This window comes from Gossypium hirsutum, chromosome A12 (genome assembly GCF_007990345.1).
Source record: "Gossypium hirsutum isolate 1008001.06 chromosome A12, Gossypium_hirsutum_v2.1, whole genome shotgun sequence".
Lineage (NCBI taxonomy): Eukaryota > Viridiplantae > Streptophyta > Magnoliopsida > Malvales > Malvaceae > Gossypium > Gossypium hirsutum.
Window position 1 is genome coordinate 52,596,372 of NC_053435.1, and position 21,765 is coordinate 52,618,136.

At 35.5% G+C, this 21,765-nt stretch overlaps 2 non-coding genes across 2 annotated transcripts; one reads left to right on the plus strand and one right to left on the minus strand.

The window, feature by feature from the left end:
• Positions 1-3,927: 3,927 nt before the first annotated feature.
• LOC121211983 (small nucleolar RNA R71) lies at positions 3,928-4,035 on the plus strand. The gene has a single exon (XR_005907196.1). It is a non-coding gene; the product is annotated as a small nucleolar RNA R71 (small nucleolar RNA).
• A 16,921-nt stretch (positions 4,036-20,956) lies between these two features.
• Positions 20,957-21,062, minus strand: LOC121211745 (small nucleolar RNA R71). Its single transcript, XR_005906963.1, has one exon. It is a non-coding gene; the product is annotated as a small nucleolar RNA R71 (small nucleolar RNA).
• Positions 21,063-21,765: the final 703 nt, after the last annotated feature.

Below are 21,765 nucleotides of genomic sequence, written 5' to 3' on the forward strand. Positions count from 1 at the left end.
TAATATACTGCCTTCCTCATGAAAACAGACTCATCGAGCTTCGATTACATAATTTATTCATCAATTAATTCCACTCCTACTATTTTTAGTGATTTTTCAATCTCATGACACTGCTGCTGCCAGCATCTGTTACGAAAGTAACTAGGTCCATTTCATGCATACCCTTGATCCAACTCAATCGAATATTCGTGCCATTTTCGCATGGCTTAAAGTTTACAAGCCAAAGTTCAAACACAATGTAATAGCTTATACATGCCAAAATGTTCTTCTAAGCCAACTAAGAAGAAAGTACCAAAACTTGCTATCCGGTGTGATGACTTCGATGACGGCCTGACCCCGCAAAAATAGATGAGTCCAAGCAACCTATAATGGGTGACAAGGAAACACCGAGTGAGTTTATAACTCAGTAAGTCATAAGCAATGCACTACCATCCATTAATAACATTATCACAAGAGGAAACAAAATGGAACGAGACAATTTACTCCATCCATACCGAACCATACCATAGTTCCTCCAACCTATCGATTCAGTTTCATATCAATTCATGCAATCACATTCCATATACTCATCAATAGGACATTGAAGCATTTTCATAAATCAATTTATTTTCGTTACAATCAAACGACTAAACGTCCTTTCACCCATCCTACGATAAATTTTATGTACGTGACTTCAAGTATATTTGTCACATAGGTTCAAACTTACCGAGCTCAACACCAAGTATAAGCATAGCACCTATTAGCCATGTACTCAAGACACTTACCCGATCCGCTGTCCGCGATCGACTCAATAGTGTCGCACACATAGTGTCCATAATGATTCACGAATGTATATTGAGTCCGCACACTCAGTGCTATATAATCAACTCGCACACTTAGTGCTACGTAATCAAATCGCACACTTAGTGCTACATAGTCAAACTCGCACACTTAGTGCCGCATGGTCAATTCGCACACTTAGTGCATCATATTCATTTCGCACACTTAGTGCAACATAGTCAAATCGCACACTTAGTGCTGTACAATTTAATCCCGCGCACTTAGCGCCAATCTCATGGTCATAAATGGTTATACCCGCACGTTTAGTGCCGAGATCAACAACTCAGTACATCTTACCTCTTTTCTTTTCATTCAACAATTTCATCATCACATACGTACATGCATATATATATATGTATATTTATTCATTCCATTCAGCACCAATACATAAACATTATGACCATTTGAAATAATACCAACTACATGCTTAATGACTTACCTTGTGTTGGGTAAACGGTTCCAACTCGGCTACTCAGTGATCTTTTCTTTGCCTTTGCTTGATTCTCCTCCTTTAGCTCCTTGAGCTTAATCAATAATTCACTAGTTTAACCATCTTGTTAAACATTCATAATTCAATTACACATGCTTATGTATGTTTGTATATTCGGCAACCATCCTCACTAATTACTCATGTTGATGGCCGAATGGATGTATGTGTGTACAATGTCAACTATAACATCATGTAATTCCACATATGACTACATTTCTTAAGTTCCACATCTTAATGCCCATTATACATAATCAAATTTAACATCATATATATATTTACTCATGTGGCCGAATATACATACTCCCATATAATATCAAGTACTCACTTTAAGTATATTGTCGAATATACTTAATCATACACACACCTAACCAAAATAATTTCTAAAATCTTTATATCATTTATAATACATCTAATTATCCTTTTTCACATTATCAACTCAAATCACATACATTATTTACTATAACATCTTTACATTCGGCATTGGTGTCAACCATAGTAGCCGATTCTTCCTACTTTGTACCCATGCATCTATTAATCCTTAGTTGGTTCAAGCACTTCACACACTAGGATTCATCAAATTTTTAACAAGAAATAAAATCTCTAATCCTCAAACTACCATGGCCGAACCTTCATGGAGTTGCTAAGACTCCTCATTTCTACTTCTCACACACTCTCACATCCAAACCCTTTTATTAAACACCCAAAGTCAACCATCTCCTTACCTCATCGCCAAAGACATAAAAATACCAACCAAGAACGTAACATTCATGGCCGAATGTCATCTCCATCATTTAACAAAGTTTGAACCATGGCTAGGTAGATTTTGAACTTACAACTTAAAATATACATGAATCTCAAAGAATAACATTAAACATACCTCAATCTAGTTACATGCATGGCCAAACTTCCTCCTAATCCTCTTCCTTAGGATTTTCGGTCAAAAGAGGTTGAAAAAGGATGAACAAAACCTTTCTTTTCCTTCCTTTAGCTCACGGCAATGGGGTGTATGCATGAGACCATTATTTTTTTTTCTTTTTTTTTTCATCACCCTTCCTTTCATTATTTAATTATCATGCTTATTATTTTATTTTCCTTACCATACATCACTAACACAACATGTTGGTGACATGTTTCCACCCATAGCATGGCCGGCCACTACATATTAGGGAGGGGGAATTTGACATGCAAGTCTCCTTTTTCTTCCACATGCACTAATAGGTCCTCATGCATTGACCTATCACATTTTAAAATTTTCTCATATAAGTCCTATTGACTAAATTCACATGCAATCGACTAAATCGAAGCTTGAAATTTTCACACATTCATGATTACATATTCTAGACAATAAACATCACATTCAAACCTTTCAGTGACTCGGTTTAGCGGTCTCGAAACCACTTCCCGACTAGGGTCAATTTTGGGCTGTCACATTGATACTAGCCCCTAAATCAGCTAATGCATTATTAACATCTAAACTATCAATTAAGCAATGAATCATAAAACTCCCTGGATCTTTAAGTTTTTCTGGGTAGTTTATTCTAGAGAATAGCTGAGCAAACTGTGTTTAGCTCCACAGGCGATGCCTCGTCCAACTTCTGCTTATTTGCTAAAAGCTACTTTAAAAATTTCATTGTGTTTGGCATCTGCGATAGGGCTTCAATAAACGGTAAGTTAATGTGTAATTCTTTTAAGAGTTTAAGGAATTTACCAAATTGTTCATCTGAGCTGTCTTTCCTTGTCGTGTTGGGGTATGGCACACGAGGTTTATATTTGACATGCACTAATTTGTTTTTATTATAACCTACCTCACCTTGACCTCTGTTTACCACAGTTTCTTGCCTCGGTTCTAGCTCAGGCTCAACGAATCCTTCTTCATCTTGAAAATTAATCGCGTTGAGTTGTTCCCTTGGGTTGGGTTTAGTATTACTTGACAAGCTACCTTGTGGTCGTTCGGAGATTAGTTTGGAAAACTGGCCTATCTGAGTTTTGAGCCCTTGGATTGACGCTTGTTAAGTTTTAAGTGTTATTTTGGTGTTCTGAAAATGGGTTTCTGACACCGAGATAAACTTTGTGAGCATCTCTTCAAGGTTTGGCTTCTTCTCTTGTTGGTAGGGTGGTTGTTGGTAGCCTGGAGGTGGTCTCTAATTTCCTTGACCTCCCTATGAGAAATTTGTGTGGTTTCTCCAACCTGCATTATAAGTGTTACTAGATGGATTATTTTGAGATCGAGGATTACTACCCATGTAATTTAACTACTCGTTATCCATGTCGTGGCCATAAAGTTGGTATTCCAAATGGCTTGTTCAGCCTCCCTTGCTTCGCACTGCATTACTGGGTAAACCTGAGTAGAACCAAGTAAACCATCAATCTTTTTATTTAAAAGTTCTACCTGGTTTGATAGCATAGTAACCGAATCAACGTTATAAACCCCGGCTGTTTTCGTTGGCTTTGTCCTCATGACTTGCCACTGATAGTTATTCAGTGAAATTTCCTCTATAAACTTATAAGCATCTTCAGGTGTTTTATTATTGATGGTTCCGCCAGCAGCTACGTCAAACATTTGCCATGTTGAAGGACTCATGCCATTATAGAATATTTGAACCTGTAGCCAAAGTGGTAACCCATGGTGAGGGCACCTTCTCAATAAGTCCTTGTATCTCTCCCATGCATCGTAAAGGGTTTCTAAGTCCATTTGCACCAAACAAAGAGATATCATTACGTAATTTGGCCATTTTAGCCGGCGGGAAATATTTAAATAGAAATTTTTCAGTCATTTGTTCCCAAGTAGTGATTGACCCTCGTGTTAATGAGTTCAACCACTGTTTAGCTTTGTTCCTCAATGAAAAGGGAAATAACCGAAGACGTATGGCATCATCAGAAATGCCATTGATTTTAAATGTATCGTATAGTTCCAAAAAGTTTGCTAAGTGAGCGTACCATCAAACTGAACAAACTGTTGTATCATTTGAATTGTGTTAGGTTTCAATTCAAAAGTATTTGCAGCTATAGCAGGTCTAACTATGCTCGATTCAATTCCTATTAAAGAAGGTTTAGCATAACCATACATAGTGCATGGAGCAGGATTTTGATTAACTGCAATTACAGGAGGTAGCTGATTGTCTTGGTTTTCAGCCATCTCTTTGGTTGGGGGTTGAGTATCGTCCTCTTGCTCGTTCTTTATGTATCTTAAGTTTCGCCTTATTTCTCTTTGGTTTTTGCGAACTATACGATCGATTTCTTCGTCAAAAAGTAGTGGTCCTGACGGGTTTATTCTAGTCATAAACTATAAAAACCTGCCAAGAGAAAGAAAAAATAAATTAATAAATAAAAAAATTAAATTGCAAGAAAAATAAATGGCTATAGTAATAAAAATTGAGCGCTCCTAATATCTTAGTTCCCCGGCAACAGCGCGAAAAACTTGATCGTGTTATTTCGTGATAGGTTTTAAATATTTATAATTAATCGTTCTTGAAACTAACTATTATTGCGATGTAGGCAAGTGTACCTATCGAACAGTAGTATAGTTTTAGAAAGACCGGATTGTCGAACCCAAAGGAACTAAAAGTACTAGTAATGACTGTCTTTTTATTATCTAATCTAAGAATAAGGGGGGTTTTTTTTTCACTAACTAATTAACTAATCTAAGAATTCACAGTGAATGGAATTGGGGAATTGTTTTTGGGAAAATCGATTGAATTAAGACAATACCTAAGGAAAAAATCCACCTAGACTGTACTTGTTATTCTAGCTCCGAATCGAACGATTTATTCATTTAACTTGTTCCGTGGAGATCCCTAAGTTATGTTATTATCCCTATTAAAGACTAATAACGTCTAATCCCTAGATTGAATAATTGAGACTTTTCTCTAATTATTACCCTAGGGTTGCATTAACTCGATCTATGGATCCTCTTATTAGGTTTCACCCTAATCCGGTAAAATCTTGTCACCCTATGTCTAGGCGCGCACACAACTCCACTTAATTATGATAAAAGTACTCTTAGACAGGGTCTATTCCTCCTCTAAATAAGAGCTTATCTTGAATCAGTATCCTGGGATATCAAAACAAGAATTAAGAACACATAATTAAGAATAAGTTAAATATTTATCATACAATTCAGAAAATAATAACAAGATTCGTCTTAGGTTTCATTCCCCTTAGGTATTTATGGATTTTAGTTCATAAGTAAATAAGAAAACATCTCAGAATAATAAAGAATACAAAACATAAAGAAAACCCAAAACTCCTGAAGGGGAAATTGAGGAGAGATCTTCAATCTTGATGATGGATCCAGCTTCTAAGATGGATCAATCAGCTTCCTTGGAGTAATTTCTTACTCCCTCCCTGTGTGTTCCTCTTTCTTCCTCCTCTAGGGTGTATTTATAGGCTTTGGAATGCCTAACAGCCCTCAAGATTAGCCTTTTCCTAATTGGACTTAACTTAGGCTCGGCAGGGACATGCCCGTGTGACATGCCCTTGTGATACGCCCGTGTGAATCGTGCTTCGAATCTGCCAAATTGACACGGTTGTGTGGTCTGCCCATGTGAGGAAGTCCAGGTCGTGTTGACTTCGTACTTTGGCCCATTTTCTCTGTTTTTGGTTCATTTCTAGTTCCTTTCGCTCTCCTATGCTCTCCTAATTATAAAATATGATATTAAAGCATTAGGAGCATCGAATTCACCAATTCTAAGGGAAAATCATCCATAAAATGCGTTAAACATGGGGTAAAATATGTATAAATTACGATTTTTAAAACAACTTGGTCTTGGGGACCCTAAACCCACTAGGATGAGTATTCAACTAGCTGATAGATCTGTTAAATACCCTAGGGGTATTATAGAAGACATACATGTAAAAGTAGATAAATTTATATTCCCTGTTGACTTCGTTGTGCTTGATATGGATGAAGATATTGAAGTGCCTTTAATCTTAGGGCGTCTATTTTTAGCCGCTGCTAAGGCTGTTGTTGATGTGGGTGATGGTAAAATGGTACTTAGAGTAGGTGACGAAGAAATCATTTTTAAAATTTATAATGGCATGAGATTTTCTAGGGAACAGGATGACTCATGTTATTTTATTGACTCTATTGATCATGCTGCTCAAGATTCTTTTCAGGAAATCATACATAAGGACATTTTGGAACTGTGCCATGCCTAAAGAGAGGAGATAGATGACGATGATTTCGAGACAGGGAAAATAAAAGCTAAACTGAACTTCAATGAATCTTCCCAAAGACAAGCAGAATATGAGGACATTAAAGGGAACGATGATTTTAAACAAAAACCCTCTATTAAAGAACCTCCGAAACTGGAACTCAAAGAATTACCAAATCACTTGGAATACGCATTCCTTGGAAATAATTCTACATTACCAGTTATTAGTGCATCTAACTTGCAACCCAAGGAGAAAGAGGAATTAATCCAAGTATTAAAAGAACATAAAAAAGCCATAGCTTGGAAAATTTCTAACATTAAAGGGATCAGCCCTTCTTTTTGGACCCACAAAATTTTAATGGAAGATGAATATAAACCATGTGTGCAAGCTCAAAGACGACTGAACCCCAACATGAAAGAAGTTGTTAAAGCTAAGGTAATTAAACTTTTAGATGCTGGAATTATTTATCCTATTTCTGACAGTTTTTGGGTAAGTCCACTACAGGTTCTTCCTAAGAAAAGAGGCATGACTGTGGTAGCCAATGAGAAGAATGAACTAATTCCAACTAGGACAGTCACAGGTTGGAGAGTTTGCATTGACTATAGGAAGCTAAATGATTCCATGAGAAAAGATCACTTCTCCTTTCCATTCATTGACCAAATGTTGGAAAGACTATTAGGGCACATGTACTACTGCTTCTTAGATGGACTATCTAGCTATTTTCAAATCCCAATAGCTCCTGAAGATCAGGAAAAAATGACATTCACATGTCCATACGGTATATTTGCTTATCGAAGAATGCCTTTTGGATTATGTAATGCCCCTGCTACGTTCTAGCGCTGCATGATGGCCATCTTTGACAAACTCGTAGAAGATATCATAGAGGTATTTATGGATGATTTCTCAGTATTCGGTAACTCTTTCCATCTTTTCCTTAAAAATTTAAAACGAGTTATAATAAGATGTGAGGAAACGAAGCCTTGTACTTAACTGGGAAAAATGTCACTTTATGGTTCTAGAAGGTATTGTGCTAGGACATAAAATTTCTAGTAAGGGAATGAGGTTGATAAATTTGAAGTCAAAATCATTGAAAAATTACCTCCTCCTAGTTCGGTTAAGGCTATTAGAAGTTTTTTAGGACATGCTAGGTTTTATAGAAGATTTATTAAAGATTTTTCTAAAATAGCTAAGCCTTTAACCAAATTACTAGAAAAAGATATGCTCTTTAATTTTGATCAAGAATGTTTAGAAGCATTTCATACTCTAAAGGATAAATTGATTAATTCTCCAATTATAATAGCACCTGATTGGAATCTACCTTTTGAACTAATGTGTGATGGAGTGACTTTGTAGTAGGTGCAGTTTTGGGACAGCGAAGGGACAAGCACTTTCAACCTATTTATTATGCTAGCAAAACTTTGACAGCCGCACAGGAGAACTATACCACAACGGAAAAAGAATTGTTATTTGTTGTTTTTGCATTCGATAAATTTAGGCCATATCTAATATTGTCTAAAGTTGTCATTTATACTGACCATTCTGCCCTTCGCTACCTGTTAACTAAGACTGATCCAAAACCTCGACTCATTTGATGGATTTTGTTATTGCAGAAATTCGACTTGGAAATTCAAGATAAGAAAGGAGCAGAAAAACTCGCAGTTGATCATTTATCAAGGCTTGACAATTCAAGTACTGATAAACGTAAAATTATACATATTTTTACTCCAAATACCTAGCATATTTATGGATGTTTATTACTAGATTTGTGGATTTTGGTGCTCTTAATCTGGTTATTTCATGTTTTGTACTCAGGAGAGCACCAAGAGTCAAAAGGAGCCAAAAACGAGCCAAAAAGGGACAAAACGAACCAAATCGAAAAGATGGCATGGCCTAAGCGTTGCCACACGGGCTGCTCACATGCCCGTGTCTTTCGAAGGTATCGACCAAGGCTTTCACGATTCACATGGCCTGGCCATTGACCCACACGGCCTGGCTATTGACCCATATGGCCGTGTGCAATTTAACAGATCGAACACGGCCTGGCAATCACGTCACACGGCCGTGGCACACAAGAGTGTCCCTTTTTTCAAGGAGTTGTATTTTACACGGAAAAGGATACCTAGGGAGGAAGAAAGCCAATCCAAAGCCTATATAAACACCATAAGTATGACTTAGAATGGACCCCCTCCTCTAGAACGTTTCTGAAGTATAGAACCACACGCGTTACTTGAACGAAGTCAGATGATCCATCCCAAAAGCCGGAGCTACTTCAAGACTGAAGATCTCTCTCAGAATTCCTTTAGGGGTTTTAGTTTTATCTTTATGTTTTGTTATTTTCATACTTTTGAGATGTACTCTTATTTTATTATGAACTAAACCCCTTAGATACCTAAGGGGGTTGAAACCTATGATTGATCTTGTTATTATTATCTGAACTGTATGATAAATACTTGATTTGTTCTTAATTATGTGTTCTTAATGCTTGAGTTAATATTTCGGGTATTGATTCATGATTTGATGTGCTTATGTAGAGGAGTAAATGTCCCTGTCTAAGAGTAGATTTCGCATAATTAAGTGGAGTTGATCGAACGCTTAGAAATAGGGTTACAAGATTTTGCCAGATTAGGGTGAAACCTAATATGGGAGTGCATAGATTGATTTACTGCTTCCCTAGGAGTTTTAATTAAGAAAGGGATTTCAATTAATTCAACTAAGGGTTAGACGTTATTAGTCTCGAAAGAGATAATAATATAGGTTAGGGAGTCTCACGGATCAAGTCAAGTGAATAAATTGTCTGGTTGAGAGTCAGATAACAAGTGAAATCTAGGTGGATTCCTCCTTTGGTGTCATCTTTATCAATTACTTTTCTTCAAGTCGTTTTCCAAATTTTCTCTTTGCTTTAGTAATTAGTTAATTATTTTAATAATCAACCCCTCATTATTTCTAGGTAAAATAATAAAAAGATAGTTATTACTAGTACTTTTGGTTCCCTTGGGTATGATATCCCAGTCTTGTCATTACTATACTATTGTTCGATAGGTGCGCTTGCCTTTTCGTCGTGATAATAGTTAGTCTAGGTTTGATCTTCATTATAAATATTTATTACTTGTTATGAATCACGCGGTCAAGTTTTTGGCGCCGTTGCTAGGGAACTAAAATATTAGGAACGCTCAATTTTTATTACTTTAGCCATTTATTTTTTTCTTGCAATTTAATTATTACTAATTAATTTACTTTTTCTTTCTCTTGGCAGGTTTTCCTAGTTTAAGACTAGAAGAAACCCGTCAGGACCATTACTTTTTGACGAAGAAATTGATCGTACAGTTCGTATAAACCAAAGAGAAATAAGACGAAGCTTAAGATACACAGAGAACGAAAAAGAAGACGATACTCAACCTCCAACCGAAGAGATGACTGAAAACCAAGGCAATCAGCTACCTCCTGCAATTGCGGCTAATCAAAATCCTGCTCCACGCACTATGTATGACTATGCTAAACCTTCTTTAACAGGAACTGAATCTAGTATAGTTAGACCTGCTATAGTTGCAAATACTTTTGAACTGCAACCCAACCCAATTCGAATGATACAGTAGTTTGTTCAGTTTGATGGTTTGCAGGCTGAAGATCCCAACGCTCACTTAGTAAATTTTCTAGAATTTTGCAATACATTTAAAATCAATGGCATTTCTGATGATGCCATTCGTCTTCGGTTGTGACAGCCCTAAAGTGACCCTAGTCAGAAAGTGATTTCGGGACCGCTAAACCGAGTCACCAAATTATTTGAATATGATAATTATTGTCTAAAATATGTGAATATGAATATGTGAAAGTTTTAAGCTTCGATTTAGTTAATTGCTTGTGAATTTAGTTAATAGGACTTATGTGTGACACTTGTGAAATGTGATAGGTTAATCTATAAGGACCTATTAAAGCATGTAGTGAAAACAATGGTTTTGCATGTCAAATACTCCTTTTTTTATACATAGTGGCCGGCCATGATGGTGCATATATTAGAATATGTAGTGAATCTTCATGAAATGGTCATTATTTTATGTAAAAGAAAGGAAATAAATAAAAGATATACTAAGGATAATAAAAGAAAGAAAAGAATGAAAGTGTGATGAAAACAAGAGAAGAAATCGATTCTTCTTGGCCGAAATGAAAAGAGGAAATAGGGAGTGAAGCATTCGGTCATCTAAGGTCAACAATAAGGTAAGAAGTTTTGGTTAATTTTTGAAATATTAGTTAAATCCTAGTAAATTTCTAAGTTCTTTATTGGACCCATGTTAAATTTTTTATATTTGGTGAATGAATATGGGTTTCGGTCATGGTAGATAACAAGGAATGTGGTTGTTGTTCTTGTTAATTTGGATAAATTTTTCATGGATAGGTGTTTGAATCAAACAAATGATCATGTGTGTACACTAGGTGCTAGTTGAGAAGAATCGGTCACTATATTGGAGGCCATTGCCGAATATGAACTTAGTTATTGTGAGTGATGAATGTGTTTTGAGTTGATGGAATAAAAGAATGCTTAAAGATGTGTTACAACAAATCACATGTTAAGCTAAGGTTGTTAAATTATCAATCTTTCTTCCTAGCCGAATATGTGTTTATAAAGTTGAGTTGTTAAATAGATTTTGAAGTTAGCCCATGCATTTATTTTTGAATTTTATAAGAATGATACGTTCGACTATGCTTTGATGTGCTTGGATTCTTGTTCATTGAGTAAATGATTGAGGAATGGTTAGAAGAATTTGAATGCTAAACTAGTTGATTTGTTTATAATGTCCGATTATGACCATTTATAGAGATGTGAATGAATTGTTGTTATGTGAATAAATATTTGTTTTATGATATATATATGTATTCGGCAATGGGATAAAATTGTGTATTAAGGCAAGTTTCATGGTGATTATGCTTGTGATGTTGGGTTAATATTCAGCAATATGATTAAATTCATGTATAAGGAAGCATGATAAATTAAGTGGCTCTTTGCTTGTGAATGTGAATTAGATATAAATTAAATAAGCATGAGATCGAGTCATGGCATGAATTATTAAATATGATACATATTGAAATCTATTGTTTTAGATATAGATTAAATGATATGTGATTGCCAAATGTGATTGTTAAGTGAATAATATTAGTTAAGTACTTAAGCAAATCTATTGTTTTACTTAAGCTTAAGAGCAAAGAGGATCAAAGTCGGATAGGGGAAAAGAGAAAGTAAGCGAATAGCCGTGGATATCTAGTCGTCGACCACTTTCGAGGTAAGTTTTAAGTGATTAAACGTTGAGTAAATTCAATCATAATAGGACATAATGAGTTGATTTAATAAGATATGATGTGGCCATGATATGTTTTAAACTCAAATGGTGAGTTCATAAGTGTTTGGACTTGGAAATTTAAGAGCAAATTGTAATATTTTACTTAGGACAGCAGCAGTAACGTGATTTTAGAAAATCACCATAAATTGATGGTGTGGAATTATAGGCTGAATAAAATATGTAATCAAAGATTAATTAGTCTAGTTTCTTATAAAAGAGACCGTGTGAGCAAAGAAATTTCCTATAAAGATATATTTAAAGTTGAGTGAGATGGTGTCAGAATGACTCCGAAATCCCCTGTTCGGTTTTTAGAAAATCATTATAATTTTTACAAAAATAGTTATAAGATAAAATTTGTATGCTTAGACTCCTCAATGAGTCTAGTTTCAAATGAAATCAAATAGAACACATTTTGAAATCTGTACAATGAGAAATTTGATTCATAGTGAAGAGTGGTCAGACTAGTCAAACAGTGAAACAGGGGAAGCTTTAAGAAAAATCTGGTATTGATTGGCCAAACCTAAAATTCTGAAAATTTTATGGATGGAAGATATATGAGTCTATATTCAGGGAAAATTAACGGCAATTGATTTTGTGTTTTGTAGCTCCAGTTATTAATAATTTAGTGACTATTACTCAGGAAAACAACTTGTAGTGAATATGTGAATTTGTTGTAAACATTGATGAAACTATTTGAGTTGCTTATAAGCTATTGCTGAAATTGATGTATAAGATATGTATATGTGGTAAAGCCGAATGACTAATGCGAAATATATATTTTTGAGATATGTATATGTGGTAAAGCTGGATGGTTAATGTGAAATATATATATGAGATATGTATATGTGGTAAAGCCGAATGGCTAATGTGAATATGTATGAGATATGTATATGTGGTAAAGCCGAATGGCTAATGTGAAATATGTATGAGATATGTATATGTGGTAAAACCGAATGGCTAATGCGAAATATATATATGAGATATGTATATGTGGCAAAGCTGAATGGTTAGTGTGAAATATATATATGAGGTATGTATATGTGGTAAAGCCGAATGGCTAATGTGAAATATGTATGAGATATGCATATGTGGTAAGGCCGAATGGTCAATGTGAAATATATATATGAGATATGTGTATGTGGTAAAGCCGAATGGCTAGTGTGAAATATGTATGAGATATGTATATGTGGTAAAGCCGAATGGCTAGTGTGAAGTATGTAGGCGATGTGTGTATATTGTGGCCGAATGACCAAATGTGAAAGGTGTGTATTATTAGATTTTTGATGAGGCAAATGAATTACAAATATGACAGTCGATGTGAATGTTGTAACATGTGATTAAATGTACATGAAACTTGGAAATATATTCCGGGTAAGACCCGATGACTACGTGTGGAGATTATGTCCGGGTAAGACCCGATGACTGCGTGTGGAGATTTTGTCCGGGTAAGACCCGATAACTTCGTGTGGAGATCTCATCTGAGCTAAAGGTCTCGCCGATAATCCGAGTAGAGGTTAAAGCTATAAGACTTCGTAATAAGAATTGCTTATAAATATATTCAATGCGAAAGGTTAAACAGGTATGTACTCCAAGTTTATATGTGAGCTTGATTTGAACTAAATCATAAGGTAGTTATGTGATGCATATGAGAGCAATCTATGAGACTAGTCTTATGATTATGTGACATCGGATCAGTGTGAGAGGTTATGTGAAATTATACAATATATCTATGTCACATGAGCTCACTTTTATGTGAAAGTTTATCTGCCTATTGTATATGATGAGATGTGCATATTCGGTAAAGGGATGGTATGCCCGAAGGAAGAGTGAAATAAAAATACGAACAACTATGTTATAATTTGATTGTTATCTGTTGACACTTCTTAAAACTTACTAAGCATTGTAATGCTTACTCCGTTTACTTTGTTTTCTCTGTTTTATAGATCTCATTTCGAAGCTACAGGCTCGGGGATTGTCAGCAGCTAGTCACACTATCACTATCCACTGCTTGTTACTGTTATGTTTTGAATTATTTTATGGCATGTATAGAATAGACCAGTGGCCGAAGAATATTTTGGTTAATGTATATAAGCCATGCGAAAATGGCATCTTTTGAATGTGTACTTATAGAAGTTTAAATTGCATCCCTGACTGTCTTTAGTACTTATCTAAAGGAATGTTCAAAAAAAAATTACTGTTCTGATATGAGTTTCAAGTCCGGTAATGCCCCTTTACCTATTCCGGCACGGATACGGGATTGGGGTGTTACATTTTATTGGTATCAGAGCTACGGTTTAGTCGATTCTAGGACTAACGTAGCATGCATGAGTCTATTTATACATGCCATAAAGTGATAAAATGATAGTGTGATGATTTTTGACTATTGAAATGTGTTTGTTGTATTGTAATGAATCTTGATCCCGATCGAGCTGTAGCAAGCTTCTGACTATGAGAATTTGCGATATAACTTCACTTGGATATGCTTAAATTATTAAGTTGATCAGGTACGTATCATGTACTTGTATTTGAATTTTGATTTGGATTGAATTATAAGGGTATAAGTGATGCAATTTTGAAAGAGTTATGACTATAAATGTGATCTTTGTATGTGGCTATGGAACTGAAAGATGAATGGTCGATAAGCATGTTGTGTTTGTATTCAAGTAATGTAAATGATATACTAATGTGCATTGTTATATATATATATACACGAGAATCGAGAGTTATATATATCCGGGCTAAGTCCCAAAGAGCATTCGTGCTAGTGATATATCCGGGCTAAGTCCCGAAGAGCATTCGTGCTAGTGATGCATCCGGGCTGAGTCCCGAAGAGCATTTGTGCTCGTGTTATATCCAGGCTAAGTCCCGAAGAGCATTCGTGCTAGTGATGTATCCGGGCTAAGTCCCGAAGAGCATTTGTGCTGGTGTTATATCCGGGCTAAGTCCCGAAGAGCATCCGTGCTAGTGATGTATCCGGGCTAAGTCCCAAAGAGCATTTGTGCTGGTGTTATATCTGGGCTAAGTCTCAAAAAGCATTTGTGCTAGAGTTATATCAGGGATAAGTCCCGAAGAGCATTTGTGCTGGTGTTATATCCGAGCTAAGTCCCGAAGAGCATTCGTGCTAGTGATGTATCCGGGCTAAGTCCCGAAGAGCATTTGTGCTGGTGTTATATCTGGGCTAAGTCCCGAAGAGCATCCGTGCTAGTGATGTATCCGGGCTAAGTCCCAAAGAGCATTTGTGCTGGTGTTATATCCGGGCTAAGTCTCAAAGAGCATTTGTGCTAGAGTTATATCAGGGTTAAGTCCCGAAGAGCATTTGTGCTGGTGTTATATCCGGGCTAAGTCTCGAAGAGCATTCGTGCTAGTGATGTATCCGGGCTAAGTCCCGAAGAGCATTCGTGCTAGTGATGTATCCGGGCTGAGTCCCGAAGAGCATTTGTACTGGTGTTATATCTGGGCTAAGTCCCGAAGAGCATTCGTGCTAGTGATGTATCCGGGCTAAGTCCTGAAGAGCATTTGTGCTGGTGTTATATCCGGGCTAAGTCCCGAAGAGCATCCGTGCTAGTGATGTATCCGGGCTAAGTCCCAAAGAGCATTTGTTCTGGTGTTATATCCGGGGTAAGTCTCAAAGAGCATTTGTGCTAGAGTTATATCAGGGTTAAGTCTCGAAGAGCATTTGTGCTGGTGTTATATCCGGGCTAAGTCTCAAAGAGCATTTGTGCCAGAGTTATATCAGGGTTAAGTCCCGAAGAGCATTCGTGCTGGTGTTATATTCGGGCTAGGTCCTGAGGAGCATTCGTGCTAGTGATGTATCCGGGCTAAGTTTCGAAGAGCATTTGTGCTGGTGTTATATCCGGGCTAAGTCTCAAAGAGCATTTGTGCTAGAGTTATATCAGGGTTAAGTCTCGAAGAGCATTCGTGCTGGTGTTATATCTGGGCTAGGTCCCGAAGAGCAATCATGCTGGTGATGTGTATTCAGGCCTTCGTGCCTAGTACGCTTCGTGCCGATAATTTGAGCAAAGTTTAAGTGTTCATTACTATATGAATTCAAATTTAAATGAAAGGATATGTTTAAAAGTGTACATACATGATGTTTATAGACTTGGTTAAGTCATTTCAATGTGTAACAACAAATGAATAGGGGCACTATGTGTGCAAATGATTAGAGGCACTGAAAGTGTGAGTTTTTCAACCGAGCACTGTGTGTGCGAGATTGGTCAGTAGACATTAAGTGAGTAAAACAAGATTCATGTAAGACCTCGTATGGAACGAAGGCATTGATTTAAAATGGTGGATATGTTGTTAAGAAATGAATTCATGTTATAAATGTGTTACAGATTTAGTTTATGGGATGCTTGGTATATGAAGTCATATGTGCTATTGCTAAGTGACCCCTATTTTTGTTAATCATGTTCAAGAAATTATTTCGATTAAGTTCGACATTTGAAAGTCTGTAAGAATTTTTGATGAATGCTGATAATTTTGGATATATGGGTTATGTGCTAAAGTAAATCCCATACCGGTATACTATATGAGGCTTTATGTCAAATCGATTGTATATGGGTATCGTTAGCGGTGATTGAATGTGCTAAATGAATTCAATGTTCAGGTATGTGGAAGTTGATTTTCTGTTGGAAATAGGTTAAGTTGAATAGTGAGATATGATGGAGTTATAAAGCATATTTATTGGGATGTTTGAGTATATGTGTACTTTCGGTCAGGTTACAGCTTATACATGAATGAAAATGTGGGTTGATGATGTGAATTATACATGTTAATATGTGCTTAATATGTGTTTGAAATGCATTTGTGAATTAAATTAAGTGATTATTGCTTATGAAATCAAGAAAATGAGATATATGTGCATACTTGTAGAAATGTTTATGTATTTGTTTTAAGATAGAAAAAAAAAGATTTTGTAGAACAATGCGAAATAAGTAATGAATTACAATTGCTATCGATGAGCTAATGTTTATATGGATATAATTCAATAAGAGGACGTTGTCCTAAACTATGCATCGGTAGAAATTTTCAGGGACGAAAATTTCTTAAGTGGGGGAGAGTTGTGACAGCCCTAAAGTGACCCTAGTCGGAAAGCGGTTTCGGGACCGCTAAACCGAGTCACCAAATTATTTGAATATGATAATTATTGTCTAAAATATGTGAATATGAATGTGTGAAAGTTTTAAGCTTCGATTTAGTTAATTGCTTGTGAATTTAGTTAATAGGACTTATGTGTGACACTTGTGAAATGTGATAGGTTAATCTATAAGGACCTATTAAAGCATGTAGTGAAAACAATGGTTTTGCATGTCAAATACTCCTTTTTTTTATACATAGTGGCCGGCCATGATGGTGCATATATTAGAATATGTAGTGAATCTTCATGAAATGGTCATTATTTTATGTAAAAGAAAGGAAATAAATAAAAGAAATACTAAGGATAATAAAAGAAAGAAAAGAATGAAACTGTGATGAAAACAAGAGAAGAAATCGGTTCTTCTTGGCCGAAATGAAAAGAGGAAGAAGGGAGTGAAGCATTCGGTCATCTAAGGTCAATATTAAGGTAAGAAGTTTTGGTTAATTTTTGAAATATTAGTTAAATCCTAGTAAATTTCTAAGTTCTTTATTGGGCCCATGTTAAATTTTTTATATTTGGTGAATGAATATGGGTTTCGGTCATGGTAGATAACAAGGAATGTGGTTGTTGTTCTTGTTAATTTGGATAAATTTTTCGTGGATAGGTGTTTGAATCAAACAAATGATCATGTGTGTACACTAGGTGCTAGTTGAGAAGAATCGGTCACTATATTGGAGGCCATTGCCGAATATGAACTTAGTTATTGTGAGTTATGAATGTGTTTTGAGTTGATGGAATAAAAGAATGCTTAAAGATGTGTTACAACAAATTACATGTTAAGCTAAGGTTGTTTAATTATCAATCTTTCTTCCTAGCCGAATATGTGTTTATAAAGTTGAGTTGTTAAATAGATTTTGAAGTTAGCCCATGCATTTATTTTTGAATTTTATAAGAATGATACGTTCGACTATGCTTTGATGTGCTTGGATTCTTGTTCATTGAGTAAATGATTGAGGAATGGTTAGAAGAATTTGAATGCTAAACTAGTTGATTTGTTTATAATGTCCGATTATGACCATTTATAGAGATGTGAATGAATTGTTGTTATGTTAATAAATATTTGTTTGATGATATATATATGTATTCGGCAAGGGGATAAAATTGTGTATTAAGGCAAGTTTCATGGTGATTATGCTTGTTATGTTGGGTTAATATTCGGCAATATGATTAAATTCATGTATAAGGAAGCATGATAAATTAAGTGGCTCTTTGCTTGTGAATGTGAATTAGATATAAATTAAATAAGCATGAGATCGAGTCATGGCATGAATTATTAAATATGATACATATTGAAATCTATTGTTTTAGATATAGATTAAATGATATGTGATTGCCAAATGTGATTGTTAAGTGAATAATATTAGTTAAGTACTTAAGCAAATCTATTGTTTTACTTAAGCTTAAGAGCAAAGAGGATCAAAGTCGGATAGGGGAAAAGAGAAAGTAAGCGAATAGCCGTGGATATCTAGTCGTCGACCACTTTCGAGGTAAGTTTTAAGTGATTAAACGTTGAGTAAATTCAATCATAATAGGACATAATGAGTTGATTTAATAAGATATGATGTGGCCATGATATGTTTTAAACTCAAATGGTGAGTTCATAAGTGTTTGGACTTGGAAATTTAAGAGCAAATTGTAATATTTTGCTTAGGACAGCAGCAGTAACGTGATTTTAGAAAATCACCATAAATTGATGGTGTGGAATTATAGGCTGAATAAAATATGTAATCAAAGATTAATTAGTCTAGTTTCTTATAAAAGAGACCGTGTGAGCAAAGAAATTTCCTATAAAGATATATTTAAAGTTGAGTGAGACGGTGTCAGAATGACTCCGAAATCCCCTGTTTGGTTTTTAGAAAATCATTATAATTTTTACAAAAATGGTTATAAGATAAAATTTGTATTCTTAGACTCCTGAATGAGTCTAGTTTCAAATGAAATCAAATAGAACACATTTTGAATTCTGTACAATGAGAAATTTGATTCATAGTGAAGAGTGGTCAGATTAGTCAAACAGTGAAACAGGGGAAATTTTAAGAAAAATCTGGTATTGATTGGCCAAACCTAAAATTCTGAAAATTTTATGGATGGAAGATATATGAGTCTATATTCAGGAAAAATTAACGGGAATTGATTTTGAGTTTTGTAGCTCCAGTTATAAATAATTTAGTGACTATTACTCAAGAAAACAGCTTGTAGTGAATATGTGAATTTGTTGTAAACATTGATGAAACTATTTGAGTTGCTTATAAGCTATTGCTGAAATTGATGTATAAGATATGTATATGTGGTAAAGCCGAATGACTAATGCGAAATATATATTTTTGAGATATGTATATGTGGTAAAGCTGGATGGTTAATGTGAAATATATATATGAGATATGTATATGTGGTAAAGCCGAATGGCTAATGTGAATATGTATGAGATATGTATATGTGGTAAAGCCGAATGGCTAATGTGAAATATGTATGAGATATGTGTGAAATATGTATGAGATATGTATATGTGGTAAAGCTGAATGGCTAATGTGAAATATGTATGAGATATGTATATGTGGTAAAGCCGAATGGCTAATGCGAAATATATATATATATGAGATATGTATATGTGGTAAAGCTGAGTGGTTAATGTGAAATATATATATGAGGTATGTATATGTGGTAAAGCCGAATGGCTAATGTGAAATATGTATGAGATATGCATATGTGGTAAGGCCGAATGGTCAATGTGAAATATATATATGAGATATGTATATGTGGTAAAGCCGAATGGCTAGTGTGAAATATGTATGAGATATGTATATGTGGTAAAGCCAAATGGCTAGTGTGAAATATGTAGGCGATGTGTGTATATTGTGGCCGAATGACCAAATGTGAAAGGTGTGTATTATTAGATTTTTGATGAGGCAAATGAATTACAAATATGACAGTCGATGTGAATGTTGTAACATGTGATTAAATGTACATGAAACTTGGAAATATATTCCGGGTAAGACCCGATGACTACGTGTGGAGATTATGTCCGGGTAAGACCCGATGACTGCGTGTAGAGATTTTGTCCGGGTAAGACCCGATAACTTCGTTTGGAGATCTCATCTGAGCTGAAGGTCTCGCCGATAATCCGAGTAGAGGTTAAAGCTATAAGACTTCGTAATAAGAATTGCTTATAAATATATTCAATGCGAAAGGTTAAACAGGTATGTACTCCAAGTTTATATGTGAGCTTGATTTGAACTAAATCATAAGGTAGTTATGTGATGCATACGAGAGCAATCTATGAGACTATTCCTATGATTATGTGACATCGGATCAGTGTGAGAGGTTATGTGAAATTATACAATATATCTATGTCACATGAGCTCACTTTTATGTGAAAGTTTATCTGCCTATTGTATATGATGAGATGTGCATATTCGGTAAAGGGATGGTATGCCCGAAGGAAGAGTGAAATAAAAATACGAACAACTATGTTATAATTTGATTGTTATCTGTTGACACTGCTTAAAACTTACTAAGCATTGTAATGCTTACTCCGTTTACTTTATTTTTTCTGTTTTATAGATCTCATTTCGAAGCTACAGGCTCGGGGATCGTTAGCAACTAGTCACACTATCACTATCCACTGCTTGTTACTGTTATGTTTAGAATTATTTTATGGCATGTATAGAATAGACCAGTGGCCGAAGAATATTTTGGTTAATGTATATAAGCCATGCGAAAATGGCATCTTTTGAATGTGTACTTATAGAAGTTTAAATTGCATCCCTGACTGTCTTTAGTACTTATCTAAAGGAATGTTCAAAAAAAAATTACTGTTCTGATATGAGTTTCAAGTCCGGTAATGCCCCTTTACCTATTCTGGCAACGGATACGGGATTGGGGTGTTACATCGGTTCTTTCCTTTTTCATTGAGGAACAAAGCTAAATAGTGGTTGAACTCGTTACCACAAGGGTCAATTACTACTTAGGAACAAATGACAGAAAAATTTCTACTAAAATACTTTTCGCCGGCTAAAACGGCTAAATTACATAATGATATCTCTTCTTTTGTGCAGATGGATTTAGAAACACTTTACGATGCATGGGAGAGATACAAGGACTTACTGAGAAGGTGCCCTCACCATGGGTTATCGCTTTGGCTTCAAGTACAAACATTCCACAATGGTCTGAATCCCTCAACTAGGCAAATGGTTGATGCGGCTGCTGGTGGAACCATCAACAATAAAACCCCAGAAGATGCCTATGAGTTTATAGAAGAGATGTCACTAAATAACTATCAGTGGCAAGTACTGAGGACTAAGCCAACAAAAACGGCCAGCATTTATAACGTCGACTCAGTTACTATGCTGTCAAATCAGGTAAAACTTCTCAATAAAAAGATTGATGGTTTACTTGTTTCTGTGCAGGTACATCCAGTAATGAGGTGTGACTCAAGTGGAGGGGGTGTGCATACAGAATATCAATCCTTCAATCCTACAACCAAAGAGGAACAAGTCAACTATATGGGTAACAATAACTTTAGATCTCAAAATAACCCATACTGTAATACTTATAATGTAGGTTGGATGAACCACCCAAATTTCTCCTGGGGTGGTCAAGGGAAACAAAAGCCACAAAATCTTCAGGGTTTTCAACAGCCACCGTATCAACAAGAGAAGAAACTGAACCTTGAAGAGATGCTCTCTCAATTCATCTCGGTATCAGAAACCTATTTCCAAAATACCAAGACAACACTTAAGAATCAACAAGCATCGATCCAAGGGCTCGAAACTCAGATAGGCCAGCTATCCAAACTAATCTCCAAACGACCACAAGGTAGCTTACCAAGTAAT